The sequence below is a fragment of the Phodopus roborovskii genome, unplaced genomic scaffold (assembly GCF_943737965.1).
Source record: "Phodopus roborovskii unplaced genomic scaffold, PHOROB, whole genome shotgun sequence".
Classification (NCBI taxonomy): Eukaryota; Metazoa; Chordata; class Mammalia; order Rodentia; family Cricetidae; genus Phodopus; species Phodopus roborovskii.
The window spans coordinates 24163893-24182707 of record NW_026126514.1 but is presented as its reverse complement, the minus strand read 5'-3'; the positions used below and the strand labels follow the sequence as shown (position 1 = coordinate 24182707).

The 18815-nt window shown below is 47.8% G+C and overlaps 1 protein-coding gene across 1 annotated transcript in view; it reads right to left on the bottom strand.

The window, feature by feature from the left end:
- The window catches only part of Plekhg3 (pleckstrin homology and RhoGEF domain containing G3), a 41784-nt gene extending 32801 nt beyond the window's left edge, over nt 1-8983 (bottom strand). Inside the window, exon 1 of the mRNA XM_051196016.1 lies at nt 8706-8983. The gene's annotated coding sequence lies outside the window, so the exon portion shown is untranslated. The remainder of the gene's footprint in view (nt 1-8705) is intronic.
- Nucleotides 8984-18815: the final 9832 nt, after the last annotated feature.

The window sequence follows — 18815 nt, the reverse complement described above, 5'->3', positions numbered from 1 at the left end:
GAGATTCACTTGCCTCTGACTCCCAAGTGCTGGGATTAAATGTGTGTATCACCACTGACAGGCTACCAAATTATTTAGCAAAAAATAAAAAATTAAAAAAAAAAAAAAGAAGAATCGCTTTCTACAACATGGTACATGTTAGGAGACACTGATGAAGTAAAAACCTTAGGTCCAGCAAAGGAAGCCTGTCATAAAGAAAGACAGTATTTAACTCCATTTATGTAACATGTCCAGAATAGGCAACTCTAAAGAAACAGAATATTTCAGTGGCTGTCTGAACCTGGGAGCCAGTGAAAATGGGAACTGCTTGCTAATGGGAACAGGTCTTTCCTTGGGAGTAAGAAAAATGTTATAAAATTGGACAGCAATGATTGCACAACTCTGTGTCTATGCTAAAAAACAATAAACTATACACAATATGTATGGGTGTTTGGTTTTTTGGTTTTGTTTTGGTTGGTTTTTTTTTTTTGGTTTTCCGAGACAGGATTTCTCTGTAGCTTTGGAGGCTGTCCTGAAACTCGCTCTTGTAGACCAGGCTGGTCTCAAACTCACAGAGATCCGCCTGCCTCTGCCTCCCAAGTGCTGGAATTAAAGGTGTGTGCCACCAATGCCTGGCAGCTACGGTGTTTTAATAAATATGAAATATATCTCAGTGAAACTAAAAAATAAAGAAGGAAAACATTAAAGACAAGCCAGTGGGTATAACAATCCAGTAACCAATGGAGGGATGCTGGCTGGTGTTCTGTAAAAAATAAAATCATTCCTGCATTACAAGGTGACCACAACTGCACCCCAGAATGAAGCTTAGGCATCAGAACACATGCTAAAGCTCTCTTGTCCTGCCAGGGCCAAAAACCAGCGATGGGGAAATGCACTCCAGGTACATTTAAAATGGGGGCATAGGGGGTGGAACCTGTAACATTTTATTCCTACAAGAAATGAAACAAATAGCTAGGCAGTGGTGGTGCACACCTTTGATCCCAACACTTGGGAGGCAGAGGCAGGCAGATCTCTGTGAGTTCAAGGCCAGCTTGGTCTACAGAGTGAATTCCAGGACAGCCAAGGCTACACAGAGAAACCCTGGCCCAATAAATAAATAAATAAATAAATAAATGGATGGATGAATAAATAAATAAATAAATGGTGTGAAAACTTAATATAAATAAATGATAAATATGAAAACTTAATATCCAGGATCATTAGGCACCACGACCACAAAGTTCAGCATCCTCAGCAGAGCTCAGAACCCAAACGAAGGAGCAAATCCCAGGGGGATAGGTAAGAGGGTAGCTCCTCCCTGTCATTTTCTGGGGACACACACACACACACACACACACACACACACACACACACACACACACACACTACACACACACACACACACACACACACACACACTACTAGGCACAGAAGATGCTTGGGAAGCATTCTTTGTCCTGACAGAGGCAAGCACCACCCCGGGGTATCTGGCAATCTATTTTGTGGAACTGAATTACGTGAGAACCCATCCCAACTCCACTGTAACCCAAACCCCGGCTCAGCCCCATAAGACAGGACAGAGAACAGTCCAAAACACCACACCTGTGGTTTCAAAACACTGGGAGAGGGCTAAGAGCACATGGCTCTGGAGCCGTTAGGAAGTTCAAATCCTGAGTTGGGGTGTGGCTGAGATGGATAGCTTTCACAGCAAGCAAGCAGAAGACCCTGGGCTCATTTCCAATACCACAAAAAAAAAAAAAAAAAAAAAAAAAAAGTAAATAAATAAATAAAGGATAAGGAAAGTTCAAATTTTATCTTTGCTAAGTGTCAGCAGAGATCCTGGGCAATTCACCAGACCTTGACAGGACTTGGGAGTGTGAGATCCCTGCCCAGTTCTCAACATCTCTTAAGATCCCAGCCAACCTGACTAGAATCTTTAAAACGGGGTTTTACACTCCCTTGCCTCCCCCAAACGCAGTGAAGGGTGCATAGCTTCGCCTTTTCTTCATGAGTCAGGGTCACAGCTGCTAGCCAAGCGTCCATCATCTCACTGATGATCCCCAGGAGGAAGGTGTGTCAAACCATTCCCTGCAAACAAATGACCCTGGATCCTTCCGCTAGGACGGGCTTTTCCTGGTGTTTCTGTTTCAGCCCGCTTTCGTTGCCAGCTCGCTGCTCCACAGTTGTTTTCCCTTCTATTCTGGCTTCCTCACAGCTGCTGCTACCTATCTGCAATGGGCTCAGACACAAGATACAGGTTATGGGAGAGAAGTTAAACAGGCTCCGAGGAGGCTGATGTGGATTTCATAGGCACCTCTACCTCTGGCTGTATGCCCTTCTTGACTATGTGCAGATGAGTCAGATTGAGAGGGAGGCTGCCACCCAGCTGGGATATTATGGGACATATATTCAAAGCTGTAAGCACACCCTGCTGTCCTCTTCTGGCCCAATTTGCATGGTGGTAAACTGTGGAGCAGACCTGGGAATGTGGGTCCCAGTGACTGCAGGTACCTTTACACTTTACAAGCTCCAAGAATACCAGGCTGCCTGCATCACTGCCTTGCCCGGGCAGGTTAAAACTGGAATCTTATGTCCTGATCACTTACTTTAGGACAAGAACAGATCATTTGTAAACCAGGCCTGGTGGCTCACATCTGTAATCCCAACACTTGGAGGATGAGACAGGAAGATTGTAAATTCAAGGCCAGACTGGGGATTAGAGAAACACAAACAAAAGTGAACACGAAAACTCCATTCCTAAGATCTACCACACAGTAGCATAAAGCTTACTTGACAAGTATTTTCTTTTGTAATCCTACCATATACAGGCATTGGGGATGCAGCAATGAGCTACACAGAGACTGCAAGAACACTAGCTCCCCTTCCCTTCCCTTTAATAAATATTCGTCATCTGTTGCTCAAGCCTCTGGTTTACACACACACACACACACACACACACACACACACACACACGAGAGAGAGAGAGACAGAGAGAGACAGAGAGAAAGGGAGTGATATCGTCATAGCCTTGAAAGTAAAAGCTATGAGCTTTTAAAAAAAGGGTTATTTATTTCTATCATATATGTATAGGTGTTCTACCTTCATATACAACTGTGTGCAGTGTCTGTGGAGACTAGAAGAGGTTGTCAGATCACCTGTAACTGGAATTATATACAATTGCTAGCCACCAAATAGAAAACAAGCCCATGTCCTCTGGGTGAACAGGCAGTGCTCTTAACCACGGAGCCATCTCTCTAGGTACAGGCTTTAAAAAAATAAAAGTCAGTCCTATGTTGATGGTGCATGCCTTTAGTACCAGCACTCAGGGGGCAGAGGCAGGAGGATCTCTGTGAGTTCAAGCCAGCCTGCTCTACAGAACAAATTTCAAGACAGGCTCCAAGGCTACACAGAGAAACCCTGTCTCGAAAAACCAAAATTAACTAAATAAACAAAAGCCATCTTGACTACATAGAAACATACTGTCTCAAAAATTTTAAAAAAAGGGTAGGAGAGCCAGAGTTGTAAGTCAGTCAGTAGAGTGTTTGCCTAGCATAGATAGCCCAGTGTTCAATCCCTAGCATTGCATAGGTGCCTGTAATCAGGCAGTCTGGAAGTTGAGAAAGGCCTGAAGCTCAAGGTTACCCTCAGTCATATGTGGAGGTCCCATGTTAGCTCGGGATAAAAGAACAAAGTCAATTTTAAAATACATCAGTTTTCAAGCAGCTCTAGTACCTGCCAAATTCATCTACAAAGATAGAGCAGGATACCCTCTTGGGATCAACAGGAAAACAAGCACTGACATCTTAGTGGCTAAGGACACCTGCCACCAAACTAACAACTTGAGTTCAATTCCTGTGTCCTACATGGTAGAAAGAACTCCCACAAGCTGTCCTCTGAACACACACACACACACACACACACACACACACACACACACACACACACACCGAATACATAGAAGAAAATGTGACTTTATTTTTCCCTTAAGTCTTTTTCTTACATTCCTCTCTCCCATCTCAACTCAGACTCCAGCAGTCAGAGAAATTCCTAGGATTCTCACTGTTTCTAAAAAGGCTGCAGTACCCGGTTCCTTCCAGAACCCTATTCAGTTTCTATGTTCAGCCCTTGAGGCTGTTCAGCATGGAATAGGAGTCTTCCTAGCCCTTGACATTAAATACAAGCATTCTCACCAAGTGCCAGCCAAAACAGCTATCATTGAGGATGTTCAGCATGGAATAGAGTCTTTCTAGTCCTTGATATTAAATACAAGCATTCTCACCAAGTGCCAGCCAAAACAGCTATCAGGATATTGGTCTCCTTTTAATTTGCTTTCTCAGATGGCAACCGCTCATCCAGTGTGGACTCCATGCCTGCACTCTTCCCACAGTACTGGAGCAGACCAGACCACCAAGCCAGGATTCCTCTCGGGTGGAACCCCAGCACGAGCCCAGCCCAGCCCAGCACCAGCCCACTCTGCCCTAGAGATTGATTGGGCTTTGTGCTCCTCTGTGCTCTGTATGAGAACAAGGATGAATGAAGCCCTATTCCTGCTCTCAGAGAACTTTTAATCAAAACAAGCCAACAAGGCCAGGCATAATGGCACCAATCTCAGTGCTTGGGAAGCAGAGGCAAGGAGATCACTGTCTGGGGTGGGGGGTGGGGGGGAGTTCTGGGTCAGTCAGACCCTGTTTCAAAGGGAGAAAAGAACCCAACAAATCAGTTAGCAAGCCGTGCTGGTCCCCGGACATCAGAGTGGTTAGCATCTCCAGGGTAGCCTCCCACTGATGCCCGGACCCAGTTTTCTTCCTTTCGTGTACTTAAGTCACAAACATGCTCGAGGTACACAGGGACCTCTTTCTAACTTCCTCTATACAAACTAACAGTCTCCCAAAGTTTCTTCATCACAGGGCGGGCCTGTGCTTGCTTGCCTGTGCCTGCTTGCAGCAGCCTGCAAGGAGTGGTCTGGCTGACAAGCCCTTCCCTAGGCCTGGCCCCTGCACAGGGCATCTTTCACTTCCTGCACAGGAGCAGGGCCCCCAGGAAACCGCTGGCCACAAGCTTTGGCAACAGCATTGCAGATTAAACCCCTTTGGAGGAGGATGGTGGCTCTAGCAGAGAGGGGAAGAGACTGTCACGTGGGTTGGGAGGAGACAGTTTGGATTTGCAATTCTCCGAGTTGAGATTGTTAGGGCCCAGGAAAGAGAAGCCAGTCTAGGCAACACCACAAGGCTCTGCTAATTTCTGGGCCAACCAAATGGCTCAGTGGACAAAGGTATTTTCCACCAAGACTGATGGACTAAGTTTGATCCACAGGACCCTCGTGGTAGGAAGACTCCCATTTGTAGCTCATTCTGGTCTCTGGAGAGCCCTTAGCAAAAGTCTTTGCAGGGTGCCTCAGACCTGCTATCAGACTGCCTGTCATCTTTGCACATCCTCCTTGGAGAGCCTGCTCAGTGTACACCCTCCCCTTCCCCTTGTTCTTGATACAGCCCCACCCCCAGTGTAAAGCATCTATGCAGAGAATGAAGATGAAGGATGGAGAGCCTTCAGGACTGAGGCCAAGTGACAAAGGTGGGGTCCACCAGCTGACTGGACGCAGGGGGATCCCAGAGCGAGGCAAGCCAGGGTTGCCCTGGGTCACCCAGTCTATCTGAGGGACAATGGCCAGCACACATCCCAACCAGCTGAATCCAGGGTAGCAGAGAAGGACTCTGAACTAGATTGACTCAAGCTTTCTAGCTGCCCTTTTTTTGAATTCCCTACCCCTTTCCAGTACTTAAAATGCAAATGCACAGCTTTCTCATGCAGAGTCGGAGCACTGGCAGGAAATATCAGCAGCTACCTCTGCAGAATTCAGACAGAGAAAGAGTTGACTGCATAGCTCTGTGGGGTTCCCTAAGCATTGCAGACATTTATCTCATTGTTCATTCTCACGATGTCACAAGTGGTAGGCACGATGACTAACTCCGCTTTACAGGTGAGAAACAGACTCAAAGGAATTGAGTCAACAGATGGCTGCAGGGCTAGGAAGTTGTCAAACTGAGATTTCAATCCAGGTCCGTCCAACTCCAAACCCTCCTAAATGCCACATCGGAATGCTGACCTGGGTCTCAAGAGACAGATGTCCAGAGTGCACAGAAAATATCTCCCCTGCGGATGGACTCCAAAGCCCTTTCCTTAGGGAACAACTGTCATTCCCTCCCTTCCATGACAACTCACACTGACTTTCCCTGTCATTCTTTCCTGCTAACTGTAAGGCTTGTCCAATGACCCATCTTGTTTTCTGCCAGCTGCCCCCAGTAGAATTCAGCTCCACCAGGTCAACAATTGCTAAAAACCATACTTTGTTCACTGCTGTGTCCCAGCTGCCCGGTATTCTCACATAGAGGATGTTAAATAATAATGGATGAATACATAAAGTAGATATAAGATGCTCGGATGTAAGGAGGGAAGATAAGAGAGTATATATACAGGGGAGAGTCGGAGGTCCCAGGATAAGTCTGCCAGATCTGTCGACCCTAGAGACCCCTCCTGAGTTTTTTCACTGTCAGTAGTAATTCCTAGCTTCCAAACCCCCTGCCCTGGAGCTTCTAGAAACTGGGGGAGAAGGGTAACGAGAAAGGCATGCTACAGCCCTTGAACAAAGGCCTGTGGACACGCAGCTGGCCAGAGAGGCGGGACAGGCAGTGGTCTGGGTCAGAGAGACAGCCCAGGATGGCTGGACTGAAGTCAGCCTTCAGCACAGCTGCAAAAGTGACACCCCCATCACCACAGTCCCCTCCACCCCCCAACAAACAGAGGACAATCAACCTCCAGGGCTGGTCGCAGCCTCAGGACCACAGCCTGCACGGGGCTCTGAGAGTGGAGAGGGAGTAGGGAGGCAGGCCTTACATCTGGGACCCACACTTTATCCCTGCCCAGGTCCAGTCATCTCTCAGGCCATGGCCTTTGGCCTGTTCGGGTGTAAACACAGTGACCCTGAGATAGTAGCAGGGTTGGTAAGGCCAATGTTTACTCTGAGACTAAGATAGTACAAGCCAGAGAGTAAGCTGCCACCACTGGCTCCTGGTGTCCAACATCTCCTGTGTTACACATGGGGAATTCCAGCAAACACTTAAAGGCCCCCTACTACACTGCATTTCTTTTTTTTTTTAAATAGGAATTTATGGGGCACTTCCCACACGGGCACCTTCTTCTGGTCATTACTACATCCCCTATAAAGAAAAGCAGGTCCTCTGTATGGGAACTGAGTCAGAAAAGATAAGAAAACCGGGAAGGGGGAGGGGGAACCTGGTCACAGGTGAGTGGTGTACTCAAAATGCCTCAAACACTGTTGCTCTCCAGTGTAAGGCAACAGGGCCAGCGTTAAAACCTCTGGCAAAAACCCACTGGACTCTCAGGCCAGTGGCCCTCCCTCCCTCCTGGTTGAACAGAAAAGCCCCAGAGCTACTCTAACACGACAGACCAAGTGGAAGGGGGAGGACCGCCCCCACTTCGTCCCCAATCCCCAGCACCCCGCGGGTAAGTCTGGAAAGGGAGGGCCAGTAGAAGCAGCAAGTATGTGTACAAACGGGAGGTGGGGTCTGTGAGCCATCCAGTGAGCCCAATACCACACAGGAATAATAGTAGTAACAGAACAGTTGACTTTCTGGCGTTTAGTCCCTAGGTTTTGATGCTGAGCTTTCATGACCCAAGATTCCAGTCTAGCAAAGGGAGGATTGCAAAGGAGCTTCTCCAGAAGGCCAGACACAGCAGGAAGCATCTTCTCCCTCTCAGGACTGTCATTATACTCCACGCTAATTATTTCTTGAGCAAGGACCACGTGACTGGAATGCGTGAAGAGGCACAGCTTGGGAGACTGGGAACCCCAAGACTCTAAGGTGCCACGGAGCCGGTAGGTTCTGGGGGGGGGGGCTCAGAGAAGCCTAATACCCCCCACATCTACCAAGAGTTTAGTGATGGACTCTGAAACGGATACTCTTACTCAGTCTTTAGCACCACCCCACAAAGCCGCTTTTCTCCACCCTACAACCATTACATTGCTCATTCCGGTTTTTTTGTTTTTTTTTTTTTTTTTGCCCCTTTGTTTTCAAAAGTAGTTCCAGAATAAACGTTGCCACTGAAGCAGCTTGAACAACTGAAGCTTGCAAGCCTTGTCAAAGCTTCCCAAACTGAAGGTCTCTGAGCAGAGGGTGCAAAAAACCAAATCAGTTGAAGGAGTGGGACGGCTAGGTTGTTCGGGGCACCCAGCGAGGGGCTCTAGGCTTGCAGGTCCTGGACACTCTGTTTCTGACACCCACTCTAATCAGCCTAGATAGGCAGCTGAGATTCCCAGGAGCAAGCACGGTGTGGCACCAACCCGGAACAGGCTGAGTACCTACTTCTGGGCTCGCGGGGACCAGAAGCGAGTTCTTCTAGAAGGGCCCACAGTCCCGAACAAGCACTAAACCCCTGACGCCAGTGCACACAAGCATACTGAGGTGGAGAAAACGTCGAGGGCTGCCCGGATTTCAAACTCTGCGAAGCCACCTATGCTGCTTTGGTTTCCGGGGTGGGGACAAAAAGTGACTCCCCTTACGACCTTCCCGCGCTCCAGCCTCCTCAGCGTGTGTCCGAGGAAACCCTGGGCCAGGTCCTCATCCCACAGAAGGCTAGCCTGGGACCCCCGAAGAGTGCCGCCAATCGCGCATGGGCAAAGGGAGAGGGGCAAACCCGGGGACACTCACCGAGCGGTGGCCGCCCCGCCGGCTCGCGACGCACAGAGCGCGCGGGGCTGCCCAGGTGGCGCCGCGAAGCGGGCGCGAGTTTGAAAGTCGCTCTCGGAAGCGGCTGGAACCGCAGGCCACTCCCGCCCACGGCTGGCCGCTCCGCGGTCCCAACCTCGCCCCGCTGCAAGCACCGGACTTCGGGGGTCCGCAAAACGCGCACGGCTCCCCAGCCCTCCGCAGGAAGTTGCGGCAGAACCGAGCCCAGGCTGCAGCGGGAGGGAGGGATTGAGGGAGGGAAGGAGGGAGAGAGCCAGGGAGGGGCGGACCAGGAATGTTTCCAGTGGGTGGAGACTGAGCTCGCGGCTGCGATCCAGCAATTGGCGGCTCTCTGGGGGCCCGGGAACCTTCCTGGCGCGGCGAGCGAGCTGGGGCTCGGGCTAGAGGCAGCCGTCCGCGTGGCTAATGATTAACGCGCGCGGCCGGCCGTGTGGGCCCCGCTGGCCACCCCCTATCCCCGCCACCTGGAGCTCCAGGATCCCAAGACGCACGTGGTGGGGTGGGTTACCCTAGTGTCCCCAACCTGATCTCACGCCGCCGAAAGGGCCCAAACCTCCAGACTAGGAAGGATACCTGGCTCAGCCCCCTGGGCTTTCCCAGGTGAAACAGCTGGCTAGATGGGAAAAGGACGTCCTGGCCCTACTAGAGCAGGTCACCAGGACCGCTGAGTCAGAGTCTCGAATTCCTCACCGAAACTAGGTCTCGGTGGCACCTTTACAGTGGTAAAAATCTTGCCTTCTGAGGAGAGATAAGAAGCGCATAACTTGGGGCTTGGTGGGGCACCCAGGGAGGGGGGAGGGACTGTTAGTGAGAAAAGAAGATTGAAGAACCTGAGAGACAGGACCCCATTTGGAATGTGATCTGGGTATCAACAAGAGGCTGCGCTGGGAAAGTGGAGGATGGGAGGTGAAGGTACACAAGGGCATAGAATATGGACGAGTAAGGTTTTGGGCAAGAACACACATCTTTGTGTTTGCTGGTTTGTTTTTTAAGCAGGATCTCAATTAGCAGAGACTGGCGAGGGTGATTTTGAACGTAATGGTTCTCCTGCCTCTACCTGCCGAGTGCTAGGATAACTAGTGTGTACCACCTCGCCCTAATTATTGTTTTTACTTTTTGATTTGAAGCAGCGCCACGCTTTTTAGCCCAGGCTAGCTCCGAACTGTGGGCGCTCCTTCAGAGTGCTGCAATTATAGGTGTGCGTTACTACGCTACACTAAGCATAAATCTTCCAGCAGGTAAAGATCTTAGAGACTGCCCCAACACCCACCAGGAGGAGGGTGGGAGCCCAGGGTGAGACCACAGGAGAGGTAGGACTCCCAGGTTAGACGTTGACACCGGCTCCTTGGAACAGGAACACCAGCATTTAGAAGGCCAGGTGTAGGCAAGTGAGAATCCTAAATGGCTTATAGAATCCCCTCCATCACTACCCTTAAAAAAAAACAAATAAATAAAAATAAAAAATGCTGCTCCAGGGAAAAGCAAGCACCTAGTGATTTACAGGAGGAGCGGGGCGGAGCGAGAGGAAATGGCTTTCAGGTGACTTTAAAACGGGATTCCTCCCTGCGGAGGGAAGGTGTGGACAAGCTGGTATTCTTGCTCCTGACTGAGGGAGGCGCTCCGCCTGGCGGGTCCAGAAAGTTAGGCCCACTTAGTCTGCAGATTAGGCCTGAGGAATGGCAGGCTAGAAGACAGCACTGGTGAGAGCCAAGATTGCCAAAAAGGGACGGTAGAGATAAAACTACAGAGTGGGATGGAAAACTGAGATGCCCGCCTCCTTCCCATCTTGCACTTTCCTGGGTTTCTGGTTTCTTCTCTTAAATCTTAACAGTCCTTTCCTACTTACCTTAAACTACAGCTTCCAAAGACGTCCCCCCACCCCGCGACTTTTGAACGTACATCTCCTCAGCTAGGAAAGTGCCCTGTACTTTATAGCCACTACAGTAGGAATACAAGGTAGAGTACAGTTGCTCCCATTTTGCAGGAAGAATATTGAGGTTCTGAAGATGGAGTAGTCTGGCCAAGATCATGCTGTCGGCCAAAGAGTAGTCTGACAAGAGCCTGAGGGGTGGACACTGGAGTGTTTATTGTGTTAGCCTTACTTTGAGAATTAAACAAGAAGAATTGCGGTTACAGAAGGAGAAACTGAGGCTTGGCCATACAGCTGGCCGGTGGTAGATATCGGAGTCATTAACAGGGAGGACGGCTTTTCAGCAGTGCCTTCGCCATCCACTTCCTTCCTGACACTTGTTCCTTCCAGCACTTGATTCTGATGCCCCGAGTTGTTTCTAATTTATATGCCTGTTTCCTGAAAAGATTGTAATCTCATTTATGTAGGAAGCATTCAATAAGGCTATGCTGAAGCCAGATGAGACAACCCAGGGTTTATGAGAAAACAGAGTTTCCTGCCTCGGAACCCGAGAGTCCATGTCGGGACCATGGTCTAGCAGCAGCCCCCTGGCAGCTTTGAGCCTCTGCTTCCCACCGGTTCTTGCTTTAGCCACGTCACCCTGCTATTAACCCACTCATTACTATAATAACACCTTGAGTCTCCGTAATGCTTTTCATGTAAGGTCTCTAAGTGTCTAACAAATACAAATTAATCCGTCTTCACAGCCCCTCCACTAGGATGGGAGAGTGGAGCTGCTCTCCCTGGTTTATGGGTGAGAAAAACCAAACAATCGAGACTCAAGATGACTCACGAGGAGCTAGTGCAGGATTTCTCATCCCTTCACCTCCTTCTGAATGAAAACTTCAAATCCCAGAGACAATGGCCATTTGAGTTTTTACAATAAAGGACATTTCCAAACTGTCATTTCAGCTGCTCTATTGTGGACCTCAGGAAAGGGAGGGGTGTAAACACAGGAGATAGGTCCCCAGGGGCTGTGTTCCTTGCTTTGAGGAGGAGCCATGGCTGGCTGCTACTGACATAGAATTCATCCCCAAACATGGAAGAAATCCCTCTTGAAAGAGACACATTATCTCAGTGCCTTCAGAGCTGAATTTCAGTAATGTCTCTCAAAGTGCGGTAGAGCCTAGCATGGAAAGGGCTCTGGGTTTAAAGCCCAGAACCACAGAAAACAAGCAAAAAACAAAACAAAACAAAAAACAAAACAAAAACAAAAAAAGTGTATGTTGCTGTTGCATACAACAAAAGGAGAAAACAAAACCTCACAGCATCAAACTCTTATCTATTAAAAGAATGAAGGTCTAAGTTGCAGCAGATTGCTTAGGTAACATATAGGAAGGAGGGTCTGTGACTGGGACATGGTAGTGATCTCAAGTCTGGACTATACAGTGAGACCTTGTCTTAAAAAAAGAAAGAAGCCAGCATGGTGGCACAGGCCTTTAATCCAAGTACTCTGGAGGCAGAGGCAGGCTGATCTCTGGAGGTCAAGGCCAGCCTGCTCTACATAGTCAGTTTGAGGACAGACAAGACTACATAGTAAAACACAGGAGAGAAAGAGAGAGAGATTATGAAAAGATAGTTCAAAGAATGGGAGAAACTTCCTGCAAATGATAAGGGACTTCATTGTAATACACACACACACACACACACACACACACACACACACACACACACAACTAACCCTACAACTCAATAAAGAGACAACCCATTTTTTTTTTTTAATGTGTAAAGGATCTGAATAAACATCTCCCCAAAGAAGCTATACAGATGGCCAGTAAATCCATGCCAACAGCATTAGCCAAGGGTATGCAAACAAAACACAGTGAAACACTGTTTCATCCACTAGGATGCCTGTAACCAGAAGCACGTGACAGTGAGTGTCCTCAGGGACAGTGAGAAACTGTACCCCTCTCACATCGCTGATGTGAGTTGCAGAACAATCTGGCCATTCTTCAAAGGTTAAACATAGATTTTCCTTATGACCACAGTTCCAGTCCCGGGGATGTACCTAGAGAAACAAGAACACCTGTCCACATATAACCGTGAACATAAATGATCATAGCAGCATTATTCCTATCAGACCCACAGAAAAAACCCAAAGGGCCCTCAACTGCTGATGGTAAACAGAATGTCATGTAGAATGGCATAGAATGAAGTTTCAGTTCATGGGTGAACTTGAAAACATATTGCTGAGAAACCAATCATAAAAGGCCAGATATTGTATAGCTCCATTTATGAGAACTGTCCAGAACAGGAAGTTGGAGGACATGAGGAAGAACCGATAACCAGTCCAGGACTCTAAAACATTGTGACAATTGCATTAGTTATTATAACTGCTGAGTTGCAGTTTTGTGTTGAGAAATGCACCCATGCTAAACATGGAATTCTCTCACTGAGATACACACTAGCCAGAACTGTACATTTTCAGTTAGAATTTAACCAGATGGGTCAGGCTGGGTTTTTTTTTTGGGGGGGGGGAGTAGGGGAGTTGTCATTATTGTTGTTATTTGTTTGTGTTGGGGCTTGAACCTAGAGTCTTGTGCATACTAGGCAAGTATGTGTCCACTGAGCTATATGCCTGACCCTTCAAGCTTTTATTTTGAGATAGAGTCTTGATAAGTTACCCAGGCCAGGCTTGAGCTAACTTAAGGCAGTAATCCTCCTGCCTCGACTTCCTGAGTAGCTGGCTTATGCCACCAGTCCCATATCCACGCTGCTCTGGGCTTCCTGGGGTTAAGGGACCCTCTAGCCTCCAGCCTCCTTTATAAGTAGCTACCTCCATCTGTCTATTAGCTAGGATTCTCTAGATTAATGGCTCTCAACCTTTCTAACACTTCAACCCTTTAATACAGTCAGTTCCTCATGTTGTGGTGACCCCCAACTATAAAATTATTTTTGTTGCTACTCCATAACTGTAATTTTGTTAGTGTTATGAGTCATAATGTGAATAACTGAATTTTCTGATGGTCTTAGGCAACCCCCGAGAAAGAGTTGTGTGATCCCCCAAAAAGGTCAAGACCCACAGGTTGAGAATTGCTGCTTTAGAGTCAAAAAACTTATAGACTGAGTCTCTTTCTATATATAAAAGGGGGATTTATTGGAATGACTTACAGCTAATCCATTAATGACTAGCTGTAAACAGAAAGTCCAGGAATGCAGTAGTTGCTCAGTCCAGGAGGCTAAATGTCTCAGCTGGTCTTCCATATGTGCTGGGAGCCTGAAAAAGTGAGCTGTGACATCAGTGTACTTGCTGGGAAGGTGAGGGCAAGCAAAAAGCAAATGTTTCCCTCTTCCATGTCCTGATACAGACTTCCACCGCAAAGTGTGGCCCAGAGTAGGTCTGGATTAAAGACTTGTCTTTTCCCGGCTCAAAAGATCTGGTTTAAGGTGTGTCTTCCTACTTAAAGATCCAGATTAAAAGTGGATCCTCCCAAAGGCTACACGGAGAAAGCCTGTCTCGGAAAACCAGAAATAAAAATAAAAATAAATAAAAAGAGGTGGCCCTTCCCACTTTAAGTTAAGCAGAAATCTTTTACAGGTGTGTCCTCCATTTTTAGGTTTTAGCTCCTCCAGATATAGTCACATTGACAACCAAGAACAGCCAGCAAGGTCTCCCTGGTTGAGGCCCTGAGACTGAAGTGTGCACCCTCACATCCAGCTGGAGTGTGCATTTTTAATGAGTAAACTGGGGACTGGAGAGATGGCTCAGTGGTTAAGAGCCCAGCTACTCTTCCAGAGGACCCAGGTTTGAGTCCCAGCACCCACATGGACTTACAGTCAGTTGTAACTCTAAGTTCCAGGGGATCTAACGCCCTCTACTGGCCTCCACAGGCACCAGGTGTGCATGTGGTGCACAGACATTCATACAATATAAAATATATAAACACACATAAAATAAATTGATTTAAAAAATACCATCAGGGTTTATTATCATTATTAAATGAGTAATATTTTTTTTTTCAAGACAGGGTTTCTCTATAGCCTTGGTTGTCCTGGAATTCACTATGTAGACCAAGCTGGCCTTGAACTCAAAGAGATCCACCTGCCTCTGCCTCCCCAGTGCTGGGATTAAAGGCATGTGCCACCACTGCCAGGCCAAACAGGTAAAATTTTATGTCATATAAGTTTGAGGCCAGTCAGGGCCATAGGAAGAAACTCTGTCTCAAACAAACAAATATCTGTCAACATATCAGCATCTTAGGATGCTCAGTAGTGGGAGCAGGGCAAACTCAATGCTACATCTCAGCAGAAAATGCTGTATGAAGTTATAGGCCCACTGGAATTCTGTGCCTTAAAACAGTAATTCAAAGCCTTGTGAACCCAAACTTCCCCAAAACAATTGAAAAGGAAGGTTTATAATTAATTCTTAAATAGGGCTGTGGCCTGGGGAGGGTGGGGGGAAATGGTCCCTCCTTTATTGATTGCTTCCTCTGTTCTTGGTGTCAGGAAAATGCAACATCAGGAAGGGGAAGAGGCTGTGGGGGAAGGGAGAAGACGAGAGTCCCATGTACAGCTCTCTGCCACCTCACCGGTGTCTGAAGGAAATGCAGTTGTTTGTCTTTGTGTCTGTAACAGAGGCATTTGCCAATCACTTGCGGTTTTTCAAGAAGCAGGGAGCCCGTGTGAACCACTTCTAGAGACCACTTATGTTCACTTCCTTATCAGTAGATAAAAGGGCCTAGTCAGCGCTCACAGCACCCGAGACAGGGAGTTGGCACCCACACCTCAGTCTTCGAGGTGCCAGGTTTGCTTTATGCACAGCTTGCTGTTCATTCCCTGACTTCTGGCCTGTGGGCTGCTATTCTGTCTTAGTGACTGTGTATAGATAAACAAGCTGTACCCTGCCCAGTGCCAAAGTGAGCAGGCGTCTGGGGTAGACCTATGGGATGAAATGGTATTTTGAGTTGTTTGGGGTAACTTCTGGATCCTTCTGCACCTGAGTTTTTCAGGCATGGGATTCATGGGAGTCACTGGAAAATTTCTTTCCTTTTTTATCCTTTCCATTTTTTCACATTATTTATTTTACATACCAACCACCGTTGCCCCTCCTTCCTCTCCTCCCGTTCCCTTTACTGGAAAATTTCCAGTTCAGGGCTGATGTAGACTGGCATTCTTTTTGTTGTTTTGTGGGTGTTTGATAGGTCTCATGTAGCCAAGGCTGGCCTTGAGCCCCTGATCCTCCGCACTGACTATCTGAGAGCTGGGACTACTGGCATGCACGTCATACCCAGCTTTAGAATGCATATTCTTTGTTTGTTTTTAACTTGTTTGCTTTGGGTTTTTTGTTTGTTTGTTTGAGGCAGAGGCCCCGGGTAGCTCTGGCTGGCCTGCACCTCGCTCTGTAGACCAGGCTGACCTCGAAATCAGAGATCCACCTGTCTTTGCCTCCTAAATGCTGGGATTAAGGTGTCTGCCACCATGCCTGGCTCAGTGTGTCCATTCTTCAATTAGGATTTTCTTTTTTTAATTATGTGTGTGTACAGTCACCTGCAGAGGCCAGAAGAAAGGGGTAAGAGTCCCTTGGAACTGGAGTTACAGGTGTTTGTGGGCTTCTCCATGTGGGATCCCAGAACCAAAGTCTGCCCTCTGCAAAAGCAGTAATGCTTTTCACTACTGAGCCATCTCTCCAGCCCCATAAACATTTTTATTACATTTATTTATTTATTTATTTATTTATTTATTTATGTAGTGGGTGCACACAGGTCCATGTTCACACAGGCTTACAACACCCCCACCCCACCCCCACCACCCCACCCCCACTCCAAAAGCTTGTGGAGGCCTCCTGACTTTGGAGTGAATCTGGCTGCTATAGTAAACCAGACAGAGGAGTTCTATCTACCTCAATTCACATGCAGTTGTCAGTCTTCAACACCTTGCTGAGCAGGGCAGGGCGGGTCTTCCAGGGACTCCACTGTACCTTCCAAAGCAGTGAACAAGAGCTTAATTAGAAGGTAATTGCCCAGCTGCTTGCAGAGGGAGGCAGTTCTCCTTGGCTATAATTGGGGCTGTGTTTTCCTCACTGGTGGGTGAGAAAGCCCTGGCTCTCTCCTCTGTCTTTACAGAGATGGTTGGGTGATCAAGCCTGCAAACCCACAAAACTTACTCAGCAGACCCTTTTCTTGGTTTCTGCACCAGACCATACAGGAAACATGAGTCGGTTATAACCTCTAGAGTAACTGTGGCCCAGCGCCTAGAGTCTCTAAGATCGTCAGCAGCTTGTCTAGGAAAGTGGAGGATAAACACAGGGGTGGATGGTATAGCTGAGCATTTCCGCATGCACAGTGACAAGACCCACAGGCTGGCCTATCCTTGGCTGTCAGCTGCTCTACCTTGCCTTGTCATCGCCTTGCCTTTGTCAAACCTCCTTACTCTCCTGCGTGTGACGACTATTTCCCTCTCGTCCTTACAGAATTTCCAGGGTCTCTTTCAATCTTGAAAACCTTGGATTCCACCATATTAAAATGAGACAGAGCCTGGGGTCATGGATGTAGCTCAGTTACTAGATTTGCCTACATCATGCAAGAGGCTCTGGGTCCCATTCCCAGCACCACAGAAACCAGACTGTAATTCCAGCACCAGGAGGAGGAGGTAGGAGACAGGAGGATCAGAAGTTCAAAGTCATGCTTGAATTTTCAGTCATTTTGGGCTATGTGAAACCTTGTCTCATAGAAAGAAAGAGAGAGGGAGGGAGGGTGGATATGAGAGAGAGAGACCAAACATGGAATCTAGAAGGTCAGGTCTTGTATCTCACATTACATGATCCTTGATGGCAGGGCAAAGCTATGAACCCAGTCCTCTCTGTAGCCTAATCTTGTGTTCTCAGCCACCAAAACTGCCAACCTGTGACGTCAGACAGCCAGCTACTAGGCCAGGGCAGGGGTAGTGGGAGAAAACTTCAACAAATTAGACCCAGAAAGATACACCAGTCTCAATGGGGTTTGAGCACCTCTGTCCATACCCAACAGTGAGTAACACACTTGTCATGGGGCTTGGTAAATGAATGACAAAAGGAGGATGAATCACACGCTCAGGGTCACAAAGCTCAGGAGAAGGGAAGAAAAAGCAAAACGACTCAGAACACAAGCCCACTTCCACAGGGTTCTTTTCAAAGCTTAGTTTTCGCTTTATGAGGTGAATGGCTAAGGTGTCTATTAACATATCAGAGGTGATCAACACTGACAGCCGGCCACGGCCACGTCCTCACACCTGTTACAGAGTCCTGGCTCCTCTCAAAATTTCTCACACACACTCCCGCTCCCTCCTCTCAGCCTCTCCAGCCCTGAACTCGCCCTCCCCTCCCTATGTAACCCAGCTATTTTCACCACTCTGCTCTTGTCTTCGTCCTCAGCTTCCTTCTCGGTCCACTTGCCCTATCCTCTCTCCTGTCATGGTCTATTCTGCTGGCCATCTTCAGCCTGGACCCTTCCAGATGCCTCTGGTCATGCTCTTCCTCGTGTCTATAATAAACCTTCTCCTCAACCACACCTAGAAGTTATGTCCTCATTTTCACTCAGTAAGAATCAAATCCAAGGCCTCAGACAGGCAAGCTAAACCCTCCACCTCTCCTCATCGAATGTGGGCCCCCCCCCAGCTTCAGATTCTTGAGGAGCTGGGGTTCTAGGCAGGCGCCCCTACATCCTGATAGCTCTCCTCCTTGAGCAATCCATTTAAAGTTTCCATACCTCAGTTCGAAAGTGAAAAGTTTGGTAGGGCATTTAGCAGCGGTTCCTAGCTAATAGTGGCTTGTTGTTGCTGTTTGTCTGGTTGGCTGGTTTTCTTTTTAAATTTTAGATCATAAGCGCTGGGTTTCCAAGCCCAACCACAATATCTTAGTTTCCTTATTGCCACATCGAGTCAGAGATTTGAATAGGCAGAAATTGCCCTCTTCCCCATCAGTTAATAGAAGTGGCTTTCCGGGGGAACTTCAGTTCATAGTTATGTATATGTGAAGGTACTTACCCAGCTATCCAACCAGCCAGCCACACACCTACCAGTCCATCAATGCATCCCGTAGCCATTTGTCAGCTGTCCTGATTACCGGGACTTGTACACTTAGCTAAGACATGGTATTGCTTGCTCCAAGGGCAAAGCGAGTAACCACACCAAATAATACGCTCCAAAACAAACAGAAAAGATTTCCCAAACCGTGTTTTCTGTGTGAC